This window comes from Haliaeetus albicilla, chromosome 27, assembly GCF_947461875.1.
Source record: "Haliaeetus albicilla chromosome 27, bHalAlb1.1, whole genome shotgun sequence".
Taxonomy (NCBI): Eukaryota; Metazoa; Chordata; class Aves; order Accipitriformes; family Accipitridae; genus Haliaeetus; species Haliaeetus albicilla.
Window position 1 is genome coordinate 18,793,594 of NC_091509.1, and position 13,386 is coordinate 18,806,979.

The window sequence follows — 13,386 nt, forward strand, 5'->3', positions numbered from 1 at the left end:
GCCCTCAGCCTAGAGGGACCAGGAGATTTCCCAGTTGCATCCAACAGATTACAGCCTGGCTAAGCACCAGCCAGCAGTCAGGGCAAGTGTCCCACAAGCAGCCCCCTAACACCATCCAACATCTTTGCTTGAGGACCACGAACAGCCCTCTCCGGCATACCGAGGTCTTCCTCTGCCACCATTTCTGGAGAGCAGGAGAAGCAGCAGCATGTGGAGCCTGGCGAGCTGCAGCCACACTCCCACCCAGACAAGGCTGACCTTCCCGCAAGCCACGGAGGTTTTGGCTGAGATGATCTGGCTCCGTAGGGACATGCTTGAAGCTGAGAGTGGAGCAATGCTGCAACAGGCATCTAAAGTATGGAAGGAAAGGCATTTTTCTCCGTCCTGTCAGGAGGGGATGGCCAGCTGTGACTCAGGCTCCCTGCTCCCATCCCCCGGGTTCATTTTCGACACAGCAGCTATTGATAAGACATTGAAAGAGCAGGAAGTTTCCCTGGCAGAGGCGGCTGGACGGGCAACGTGTGGTTATACTGCTAATGAGCCTAAGTGGAGCACTTTGCTCAAAGGCATGAACAAGTTTCCAAGTGTTGACTGTATCATCAACAGCCGCCTGCTCACAGTGCTGAACTCAGCCCCACCACACTTCATGGTCAAAGGGACACTTTCACCAGCACCACCATTATATAAGTTTTATTATAGGCAGAGAAGAGAGAGGGCTGCCAAAGAGGAGATCAGGGGACGGGTTGATGTTCAACCAGAGCAGAATTTAATAGCACAGGTTGTGCTGTGTGCAATAGCAATGTGACGGTCATGGGAAAAGTACTTTCCCAGATCTCTCTGGGAAATGTCAACTCCCATGACCTGCTCTCCTATGTGTCAAACCCTCCACACTCTCACAGAGGGAATTGGAGCATGTAGAAAGAGTAGTTGAGCAAGGAGGAGGTTTTCTCCAAGGTTAGAGACAGGAATGTCTCTGGAGGCTGCAAGCAAGTTGCAAGCTCGGGGGGCTTCATGCTCCATCAGCCAAGCATCTGCAACAGCCATCCCAAAGTACTTACACTGCAAGTAGCTGCAGGAGAGATCGTGCATTTTCTGCCATCCAGCCTGCTGTGGTTGAGAGACAAAACCCTGACCAGGCTGCCCAAACTCTCTTTCTAAACCCCAAAATACTTCAAATATGACCATCACATGTTATGCCCCTGACAGCGACTTCCTGATGGACAAAAGTCTTTGTAAAATGCCCTCGGAAGTTCACCAGGCTCTCTGTGTTGTCATTTCTTGGACAATGGTTAATGTTTCAAGCAGAAAATCAAGTTATTTTGCTCAAACACATGAATGAGAAAATCTGAGCCTCAGCAAATTTTACTGGAAAACAACAGCAGAAACATGGAAAAAACTTTGAAAGAAGTGTCTAGCCCTGTGTCAGCTGTGATGGTTGTCCTGCCCTCTCTGACGGTGGAGGGGAGCCGAGAGGACTGGAGCCAAAGCAGGGCCTGTGTGGGTGGGCAGGAGCAGAAGCAAAGGGGAGCAGAAGAGAAGGTGGAGGCAGGAGGCAGGCACAGGTCTGCAGGGCTGGGAGAGGAGAAGGTCCCAGAGAAAGGGATGGTGGTGGAGAGGAATCTTCTCAACATTTGGGACAGGATTTGTCCCTTTGAACTTTATGTTTCCCTTCTGCAGTTGTCTGCCCGAGCTGGTCATCTCAGCAGCCTTAGGCATCTAAGATGAGCTGTGGCTTGTGATCCAGCAGGAACCTAATCTCAGATGTACACATTTCCACAACAGAAATCCACGTTTAGGTAAAATAATTCCCACTCTTGGCTTTCAGGTCTTGTGTCAAGTCAGACACCAGACAGAGACTCACCAGGTGAGATGAGCTCCGTTTGAGCTCCAGCTTCATGTGAACAAACCCCTCCTGCTTATATGCGTATGCTAAATAAATACCACATCTGTAACAGCAGCACGTGAATACACAGTTCCTCACACAAACCCCACTGGCAATTGAAAATTAGAATAAACTATTCTTTTCAGCTTGTGGAAGCTGGATATCTAACTCTCTAGAAAAGTAAATGACAATTTGGAGCTTGGCTTTTGTAAATTCCCTTGAAAAATCTCAGTAATTGTGAGTAATTGAAGTATTTAGTCCTAAAATATAGTTTAAATGGGGTTTTGTGTGCGTGTGTATGATTGTCTTCAGCTAAATAGTTTCCTCCATGTTCACCCCTCCAAACATCCTTCCACCCTTTTTTCTATTATTCTCATGTAGGCAAGGGATTTTGTTAGGTTGCCAAGCCCAGCTGGGCTGAGGTAGAAGCTCATCAGCGGGGAAAGAGGAGCAGGCTAATTTTACAAGGTGAACACTCCTGTTTGCATGGAAACATCTCTGCAATCAATAAAAGCAGGAAGAAGAATGGCAAAAAAGACAGTTAAACTGAGATCTTCGAAGTTGCAAATACTAATCAGAGTGCTTGAAAGCTGCAGGAAAATTTACATGAGAGGAGCAAACACCACTTCTTTGTGGGCAACGATTTGATTAAACAAGCACAATGAGACAGTTTCTCATTTGTGTTAATGGAGAAGCATCCTTTGTTCATGTTCAGTCCCACTGTTTCCCTGCTCACAATGTCCTATTTAAGCTCCATTAATTCACTGTGGAGCCTATAGGAAGAATTCGTGTTCATTCTTGCTGGAAGGACTCACAGCATCACTGCTAGTGAAAGGAAAAATCAAGAGAGCAGATGAGAAGGGCTCGGATATGAAAAATCGGCAGAGTGAAAACTCCAAAGTGAGGAGTGTAGCCTTGGGTCTGCTGAAGAAACCCTGGTGGTTGTGCCTGAGCCAGGAATTTACCCTTTGCGAACCTCTTAATGTCAATTATCTGACCTTATAAATCAGGACTCCTAGAAGGCTGGAGGCTCCTCAAAGGCCAGTAAGGCAGGGAAGAATGCTGCACCTTTAGCTGGGGCTGGATGCATCCTTGTGCATTTTGACTCCATGAGGTATTAAAGATGAGAAACGCCTCAAACACCAATGCCTGCATGTGACCCCTTTCCATCGGACACATGTGGGACCTGCCCTGGTGCTCAGTGCGAGGCTGTGCGATTAAGTAAGAGCTGCCCATCTCCAGTTGCCTGGATAAACAGGGGAAGCAAATACTCTGGAGCAAAAAGCCAGGCCTTCTGCTGACCTTTAACAGGGTGAAGCTGTAACAGGTATTTCAAAGAAATAAATAAAGTCAAGGTAATGCTGGCAAATCCAATTGCTCATCACACATGGTCCCATTCGCATCCAGGCAGTTGGGTCTCAGCAGCCTGGGTGCCCTGAAGGGTCACCTCCCTGCGTGACAGCATCTCGTGCTGGTTTTTGGTGCTGCCGTGGGACGCGGGGCTGTCTCAGCACCCATCTCCCCATGCTGGGCTCCACATACGTAAGGCTGATGGGCCTCACAGCAGGGGCTGGGTCTTTGTGTGGATGCTTTTCCCTCTAGAAGTACATGGTTCAGAGCCCAGATGCGATCCAAGTGGTGCTTTTGTGGCATCTATCCAAAGCTCAAGGAAATGCTTATTCTTCAAAATGTATTATTTCTACACATGGCTCATTACTGTGCATCCTCACTGTCATTCCAGGCTCCCCATCCGTGTGACCACTACCGAAAGGAATTTATGCACAAAAACTTCAGGTCCAGCCTGGACCAGGGTGTGCCCAGTGGATATTTATTGCTGTTGCAATGCTGACTAATTACTTAATTGCATGGATCAACACTTTTCCTCCCAAACCCGTGGAAACAACAGAAACAATTTGCTGCAATATATTACCCCCAGCAGCAAGAGCCACATTTTGACACCTGGAGGAAGCCAGACGCCCAGGGAGGGATTGCTGAAGATTTGATAATATTTGGGCAGACAGTGCCACCAAAAGGAATCGTGGTAAACTGCCCAGCTTAAAAATGCCTTTTGCCGGTGCTTTTCGAGCAGTTGCCATGACTACCCTCCCTCCACAGACCTCTGCTTTGTTCAGATGGTGCTTCGGTGCATCCATCTCTATCAGAAGCACACACAGCCCTCCTGAGGTACCAGCCTTGGGAAATCAATGTTTTTAGTCGTCCAGCGAAGGGAGAGTCTCTTTTTAGCCTAGCAGCTAAAGATTTTTCCAGACCTATACAGCACAATCTTAAAAAAAAATCGCTTGAAAACTAAATTGCAATGCATGGGGAAATCCTGCTCTTTGAGAGTTTTTAGATAACATATTCCCCTATATCCTGCAAAACAACACTTTGTTTGCTCGTGATTAACTAGAATACTTTTCTCATTTTGTTTCAAAGCAGGCACTACCAACAAGAAATTAAATATATTAGAGTTTGCCTGGATCTTCAAAGTACCCATTGCTGTAGCTGACATCGCTCTGGGATGCAGCTCAGAGGCTGAGCCTGGTCCTGGTCCATGGCCTGACTTTGGCCACTGCTGCTGGAGCATCGCGGTCTCATCATCACGGGTGAGACCCAGCTGAAGCCTGGATCTGTCAGATGGGGACGAGGGACTTCACATCTGATGCACTTTACACCAAGCTGATACCACAACTGCAAGTTTCTCTTAAATTAATGAGAAGCCTGTCGTGGTTTAACCCCAGCCGGTAACTAAGCACCATGCAGCTGCACACTCACTTCCCCCCACGCAGGGGGAGAGAATTGGAAGGAAAAAGGTAAAACTTGTGGGTTGAGATAAGAACAGTCAAATAGAACAGAAGGGAAGAAACTGATAATGATAGTAATAAGAATAATAAAATGACAATAATAATAAAAGGATTGGAATATACAAAACAAGTGATGTACAATGCAATTGCTCACCACTCGCTGACTGATATCCAGTTAGTTCCCGAGCAGCAATCACCCCCAGCCCCACTCCGCCCAGTTTATATACTGGGTGTAACATCCCATGGTATGGAATACCCCTTTGGCCAGTTTGGGTCCGCTGTCCTGGCTGTGTCCCCTCCCAATTCCTTGTGCCCCTCCAGCCTTCTCGCTGGCTGGGCTTGAGAAGCTGAAAAATCCTTGACTCAGTATAAACACTGCTGAGCAACAACCGAAACCATCAGTGTGTTATCAACATTCTTCTCATACTGAACCCGAGACATAACACTATACCAGCTACTAGAAAGAAAATGAACTCTATCCCAGCCGAAACCAGGACTAAGCCAAAATAACATCTCCATTTATATGGCAAGATGGATTAAAATACTTCTCCGAGGCTGGTTTTCCCCAGCTTTCGCTGCCGGGGTGGCTGCAGAGGGTGCTGTTAACCTGCATACACCAGCACAGAAACGGGGACTCCACCGAGCAGGACAGACCCTGCGGGCTGCTGCAGGCGGTGTGTGCATTCAGGGGGAGATATTAAAGAATTTTACTGTTAGGATATCAATTCAGGCTCTGCACAGACCTGTCTGCTACAAGCCCACCTGAAGAATTTAATTGAATATGACCGAGAAAGGCTGGGTCCTGTTGGCACATCCCATCGAGCTGCCTTGAGTTTGTATCTTGGAAAAAACATTGTCCTCTGTTTTGATATTGAGGGTCGCAGGATCTTGCAGCTCCCTGCTGGGTCTTGGCATGCCCTGGGTGTCCCCAGACCGGTGTGTTTGAGGGGGACAAAGCTGGTGAAGGGGGTTCGGTGAGACCAGGCTAATTGCTTGGAGCAGAGCAGAAAGGATCAATGAGCTTTGCACAAGTTGTATTTTCTTTGCTGGTGGGGGAGGATGTATATCCTTATTGCCTTTTAATCTGATAATGAGGAAACCATGGCTTGGCCTCCCTGCACTGCTGCAGTATAAAAATAGTCCTTTATCACCGTCCTAAGGATCCTTGTCCCTTCCCAACATTTGAATTTCATTATCAATGACAACACCAGTTGTTATTTATTTTACCAGTCTGAAAATGCCCCATTTGTTCATGGGGAATGGGCTGGGCACAGTTGGGCTGCATCAGAGCTGGAGCTTTCCCACAGCATCACCTCTCGGGAGGCAGTAAAAATTATTTCACTCCTTTGGTATGATTCAAACCTTCATTTTCTGTTTTCAAAGGCATCTTCTTGCCCTAAGTAATGATAAAACCAGGCTGTGCTCCCACCACTAAACACTGCCTTCCGCCCTTTCCTTTGATTTTCCCTAATTTGGAGGAGACCGCCGCCGGGCTGAGAGCATGCTGCAGGTTTCACTGCGGAGCTTGCAGGGGCCGCCAGGACGGGGCAGGGATGAGGACACAGATGTGGGTGGCAGGTGATGGTGGGGGCCGTGAGCCCCTTCCAGCCGCTGGACATCCTGGAGGAGCTTTCACAGGACTCAGCAGCTGAGATCATTTTTTCATGATGGCTTTTAAATCCATTTCATTTCAGCATTAAATGCATATGCCTTGCTCATCATCAACTCTGCGATGGTTTAAAAAGCTGGGTTTTTTCCCTTAAAAATCCTGCCATGGTTTTGCTCCTGGTTGCTCTTGAGTTTCCTCTAATCCTGCCGCTCTAGTGAAGGCGGCTACAGCTCTCCCATGCGTCCGCTCTGACGCACACCACCTTCAGGACCGTGATTTTTCAGCATTTGGCTCACCACCTATGCAATTATTTTCCGTTCAGTGAGTACACACAGGTGCCAGCTAGCAGATGCAGCTGACAGACTGGCGTGAACGGGCCAAGGGTGGTGAGTGCCCTTTCGAGTTGGGACTGTGACATTTTTACATATGGAATATTGTTAGCTTCCCAGGTTTTCTGCTTTGTTTTGGGGTTTGGTTTTAGTTGGGGTTTTTTTCCCTAAATAATAGTTTCAGCGTCATTTCTCTGGCTTTCTGCCTATCCCTATCAGGAAGAGTAATGTCAGAGGAGTCAGTCCAAAGCTGATTGAATTTTTGTTACTGCTGCTGCGTGAGGATGGGGGGAGCAATAGACGCTGGAGAGTGAGGATCCTCCCAGGGGCAGGCTGGGGCTGTGTGAGGAGGAGGCAGAAAGCTCCTGTTTCCAGCCTCAGCACCCCTCAGACAGGGCATGTGGTACCCAGCCCGCTCAGCCCTACGTCTCAAACCACAGGCATTTTGGTTGTGAACAGGCAGAGAAAACAAGAGGGAGAAAAATGCTCACAGTGAGGGACTTACAGCAAACATCAGAAAAGCAGTTCCCAAATTATCCCAAGATCATCCCAATCCATCCACTGCTGCTGCTCAGTGAAAAAACAGTGAAAAATCATATAAAAAAACTAGCCCAGAACTGCTGTGCATGAAGGCAAACAGAAACTTTCAGCTTGTTTTATTACCCTATAGCTGCTTGCTGCTGCACGATGTTTTCTTCAGTCTGTGTGACCCAAATCTCAAAGCTGCACCTGTAGGCACCGTGTCTGGACGTGCTTTGACTTCGTCCCCGTCACTCCTCAGGTATCGCAGCTCCATCAGCAGAGCTGCTCCGGCAGCGAAGGTCCTGGGGAGCCTGGAGGGAAATACCTGCAGCAGGTAGTGCTGCGGCTGCTTGCTGCGAGCCCTGAAGTTGTACAGTTAGTGCAATTAGTGCAATTAGCAGCGTTAGTGCTGTTAGCACACACACATGCTGGGGCCAGGATTGAGCCACCTGAGCTGCTGCTGCTCCTGCCAGCTCACCTGCAGCCGGGCTCCTCACCTGTGTTGTCTCCTTTCCTTTTCCTTATATGTGTTTTTATGTTTTATTAAACTTCAGAGTTCTTTGATGGTCCATAAGAAGCATCATCCTGGTCTCTGTCCCTTCCTTCCCCCATGAGACAGCAGCAGTGATTGCTGAAAAAAAAAAAAGCCATTTGTGTTTTTCTACCCAACTATTTCCTTGCTTGTGATTCAAGAGTGCCGTGATTTCCCTTAGGCTCCTCCAGAGTTTTCAGTAGTTCCTTCTCCTGTCCATTTTCTGTGATAACTCAGTTTGAGAAACATCTGCACCCCATTAGGAGCAGCTTTGGGTACATAAAGCTGAATACAAAGGGTGAAAAAATGTTTGATGGCCGAGTCACGCTTTCATCCAGGAAGCAATCTGGCGATCAGCACAGGGTCCCTGGGGTATCCAAGCTGAAAAACAGGCTCGACCCTTATTTCTAGCACATCACTGAAGCTACTTACTCTGTTAAAATACTAAAGCTGCTATGAATCATACCTAGAGCATGAAGAAGCCGATGTCTTCTGTCACCTACCGATGTCAGCTTCCTTTTTAGTAAAAATTACCTGGTGAAGTGCTATTGTAGTGTCACCACCCAGAGAGAGGGGCTTTGTACCCAATTTCTGGCTGCTACAGCAATCGGCTTTGCTTGATGTTTTCTCAAAAGCTGGAACAAATTGATGCTAGAAATCTGACTCATTGTCAAGGGGCTTCAGGTAGATCTGATTTTGGTAAATTGGGGACCATTTGGCAAATTCCCCATCAGACAGCAGTGATTTGCCAGCTGTGCTTTGTCGTTAATCTCAGACGTGTATCTGAAGTCAGCGTGGTGCTTTTCAGGGCCCACAAACTCAGCGTGGGACCGGCGGGATGCATCTCCATTGGACTCGAGTCCTAAAATCCCCCTGAGCCAACCACCTCCCATGGGTGATTTTATACTCCGTCTGCCTGCCGTGGTTGCTTAAGCATGCCCTTTGCAATCTTTTCTCGGGAAATTCAGACTAACCCTCAATTTTGGCAGGCTTCAGGATTTTTGCGCTACCTGCTGATGCGCCATGGCCCCTTTCTTCTCCAGATGACCAGCACTCTTCCCGAGAGCTCACCTCCCCTTTCTGCCAACCTGTTTTCTCTTACAGCGTTTCTGATTTTCCTTCCCTTTCTGGGAACAAGCAGAGATAAAGGTGTTTAACGGCCATTTGAAGATGTATTTTTCCATTTGTAATCTTCAGTTTTGAGGCTGTTCTGACTGTGAAGCTCCTTCTGTGTCCATTGCTGTCCACAGCAGACTTGTTCCTGACTGCTGCAGACGCTGGTGGTGGGTGAACTCACGTGTCCTTCTCACCCTTTCCCTGGGCTGGATGTGGTTAGCCACATTTTCACAGGTGCTGGAGCATTTCCATCAGTTCCCGAAGAAAACTCACAACTGTGCATGCAGCTATATTATTTTTTTTCATACAACCTGTTCATGCTTTCTCTGTGCCCACATGGTTTAACAACTTCTTTTGGAAAGTCTGACTCTAAGATTGAAGCCTTTGCAGGCTGAGGAATGTTTTGGGCACAAAGGCTGACCATATTTTACATCCTCATCTGCTGATTTTCTTAGTCTTTGCATGAACGTAATTGCAAGATTCATGTTCCTACTTTCAAGTGAGAGCACAATCAAAGAAATCTTATCCATCCATCCAGGGTCCAGGCCTGTCCGGGGAGGGTAATAAAATAGTAAAAAAATGGAAAATGTTTTTCATGCTGCCTATTGCTGCAGCTCACAATGCATTGCTGAGAGCTGGGAGGAGATCCCTCCAAATTCAATAGCCAGGACTGAGATGAATAACTAGAAATAAATCAAGACTATCATAGACAAGAGCCAAATGGTTTTCAATGGTGTAGATAGAGGATTGTGGTTTGGGAAGCACAGTGATTAATTTGTTTTCATAGAGTAATTACCAATTAATCATTTGTCTAATGACGCTGTATTATGAATTAGTTATAAAGAGACTTCAGCCCAATTATAAGGACTCAACTAGATCATTTAATTGAATGTTTATTCTTCCAAAAGTGCTGCACAAGACTTTTTTTTAGCAGCTGAACACACACATCTAACTGGAAAACGGCACACATTTAAAATCACTGGCTGCTAAAGATGCCTTAAATTACACCCTGTTGTAATTAGGAGGCTCAGTGGTGTATCCATAGCTGAGCTTGACCTCTGAGATAATGCCAGTTGTGTAAGCGTGTAATCGTTCTTTTACATCAGATCCTTTTTCCTGAAAATGTTGGTATTTAAGGGGGTTTTTTACTTCATGAGATGAGGGGGCCTAAAATAAACATTCTTCTCTAGGCTGACACGTGACAGCATTAACAATGAGTTGAAAATAAAATCACACATAATACGCTGTTTAGAAGAATGTCCTCAAAGTTGCTGCAGAAAATACCAGCTGTACATAACAGACTAATACTTAGCAATTCAAGTTCCCCCTTGGGGGTACATCTGCCAGATATAAATATTAATGAAAGGGAATTGTGACAGAAAGATTAAGATTCATTAATCATTATTATTTTCCAGCATCAGGTACTAGCAGGGCAGCTGCTTGGAGTGAGACGCCGACACCTTGACCTGGCGCACACGTTTGTGAGGACGCCGTAAGAAAACGAGGTCTTCGAAGGAAGCAATAAACGCACCACTGCAAGACGAGACGTACTGAGGGAGCAAATCCAGAGCTCGGTGGCTGTGGGTGTGCGTCGGGTCCCCAGGAGGAGGCGGTGGGACAGGGGAGGACCCGGGGCACGATCTCTGGTTTCAGCAGCCGCTGTCCCTACATCGCCGGGGTCATTCCCTCTGCCTTCCCCTCCGCAGACAGGACCCGCGCTCACCCCACACGCCGACGGTAACTCCGCTCTCTAGGGAAAATACAGTCAGAGAAACCAGGAAAAGCTGCAACTCCCATGCTCTGGTGGGATATCGAAGCTTTCGCAAACTTTCCCATCTGACACGTTGTTCAAACACTCTGCAGCTGTCAGACCCCTATTGTTCAGGTTTATATTGTGTTGGGGTTTTTGATGTCTCAGCCATTGCAGAGCTTCCAGTGGGAAAGAGAGGCCGCTGCATCTTCCGTGCTGATCGCCCCTTCCCAGCCAGGTTGGTGCCTATTTTCACAGCCTTCTGTCCAGCCAGGCAAGCTTAACTCCTTGCTCTCCCCCACACTCCCTTTGCATTGCTTGTGTTGCCAGTTACCTTTGGATCTTGCTCCAGCAAGAATTTCCATTTTAGCCGCTTGCATTTGATAATTTTGCTCAGTACAAGCTGTCACAGAGTGTGCTTGCTCCTTGGTGCAATCGAAACAGAAGCGGTTTTGTGCCACCTCTAGTCTTTGGCATTATTTTTTTCTCAGCTAATAACATGAGAAGGTGCCCCAGTTTCACCCCAGACTGCAGGCAATCGCCATGCAATAACCGATACACAAGAACACCATACAGAGGAGGTAGGTGCTCAGAAAAGCAGAAACACAGTCATTCCCCTGCACAATATATATGTTTCAAACACTAGCTTCAAGGAGTCCCGCAGCTCAGGTGATCCTGCTGTAACGCTGTCCTGGGGAATTCATTTCTCCATTTATATTTACCAGTAGCAGAAACTAGCCCAAGGACACCAGGCTTGATAAAAGACTGTTAACTAAAATACATAGCACATGCATTTTTCCATGTGTGAGACTCTAATGACTGCTGCAGAAGTCAAAATAAAAGACTACATAGCTTGGATCGGGTGCTAGCATTTCTGCCTTACCCACACCTGCAAACCCCATCAGCTTGCGTCCCTGGGAAAGGCAAAAGTGCCCCCAGCAGCCTGGGAGCCTGGAGGGAGTTAATGAGAACTGGTAGCACTGGGGTAGAGACAGATAGATTTAGGGAGGATTATGTAGGTCAGTGGGCTATTTGCTCTTTTGTCATCCGTTCCCACCTGGATCATTGACCGAGAAAGGCTTACAGACAGGTCCAGCCTGCACCTTCATCCCAGCCTGCACCTTTATCCCAACCTAGCTTGTCTTTAGATTGGATATTAGGAAAAATGTCTTTACTGAAAGGGTTGTCAGGCATTGGAACAGGCTGCCCAGGGAAGTGGTTGAGTCACCATCCCTGGAGGTGTTCAAAAAGCGCATAGACAAGGCACTTATCTTAAAGGTCTTTTCCAACCTAAATGGTTCTATCCTTCTATGATTCTCTTCATGTTTTGGGGAACAGTTGCTCTGGGCAGATGCCTCGCTTGGTTTCCACACACATTCGTTCCAGTGAGACTGAAGATATAGCTCTAGGTAGATACAGATATACGTCTGTGTGTCAGGATAGACTAATCAAATCTGTTTGAGGGTCCAGGTGTGACAGGGAACGCTGCTCCTTCCCCTCCTGATGCACCAACTTCCATGTGGCTCACTGGAGCTTGCATCCCTCGCTTCTTCAGTCCTTTGTATTTCTATTTATTCCTGCTGGCGATTAGCATTCAGCACAGCCCTCGGGCACTACCTTCAACCGTGTTCTGCAAAACACGGTTCCTAATGTCTGATGGGGTTCCTAAATAGCATTGGCAAAACAAAGAAGCCCGGGTTAGACTGTCTCAGGCTGTATGGTTCCCCCGTCAGTGGGCTTACCCAGTGCTGTGCATGTGCTGGTATTTGTAGGGGAGGTATATATCCAAGGTATTCTCTAATCAGTCACGGCAAATACAGTTCTGAATGGAAGCCAGGTTGTTTCATATTAAAGGATCGCTTCCATTCCTCCCTATCATGTTGTTGGGAAGGGACCTGTTTAAGCGTCTTTGTTTAATGCTGGGTTCTGCTCCGCTGTGATAAGTGCTACTTGCCAAAAGCTTCGTTTCTAATGGAGTTCAAAGCGAGTAAGTCATATACGTCAACATAATCAGGATTTGGGAGAGGAAGGAGAGCTTAGCTAATCAGGGTCCTTCGGGCAGGATGCACACCAATACTGTCAAACGTTGGTGAGCTAATTTTCTCCCTAAAACAGCGTTTAGTGGAGTTCAGGGTTATAGAGAGGGAGCATTTCAGCCTGCTGCTCTGCACCACATGGGGAGACTGGAGGCCCAAGCCCAGCCTTGTTGAGGCTGAGGGAGTTTTCTTCTTGATTTTAGGATGTTTGGGGTTTAGATCTTAGGGCCAGGAGTGCTTTACTAAAGAAGACCTCTCATACCTGATTTCAGAGACAAATTCCATGCCCTGCAATGTCTGCGTGATCCTTTTTATCAACACTGAAGTAGGTTTTTCCCTAGGCGTATGCAGATTAACAAATATTTTACCCTAGGGGTAGGCAGATTAACAAATATTTTACCCTAGGCGTATGCAGATTAACTAATATTTTACCCTAGGCGTATGCAGATTAACAAATACTGTGACTGTCTTTTCCCCCCATTTCTTAATGAAATCTAACATCAGCTCTTGAGAAAGAAGAACCTGCATTATAACAAATCCCCAAAGACAGTGATGGTCATCACCACTCTTGTTATTAAAGGGCATCTTTTGCTGCGGTTTGTTTGGTTTGTTTTAAGAATTAAGTTTGTGAATTCATGAGATTAAAAGCTTAAATGGGATCAATGGGGACTACACAGCATGCATCAAAGTAATTGCAGATTGTTTTTCAAACTCCAGAGGACCACTAGTATTGAAGTACTAAGGGTTTAGAGCAATAATTATGAATTTTTCAAACAGAGACATGAAAGGAAATACATTATCAGTAC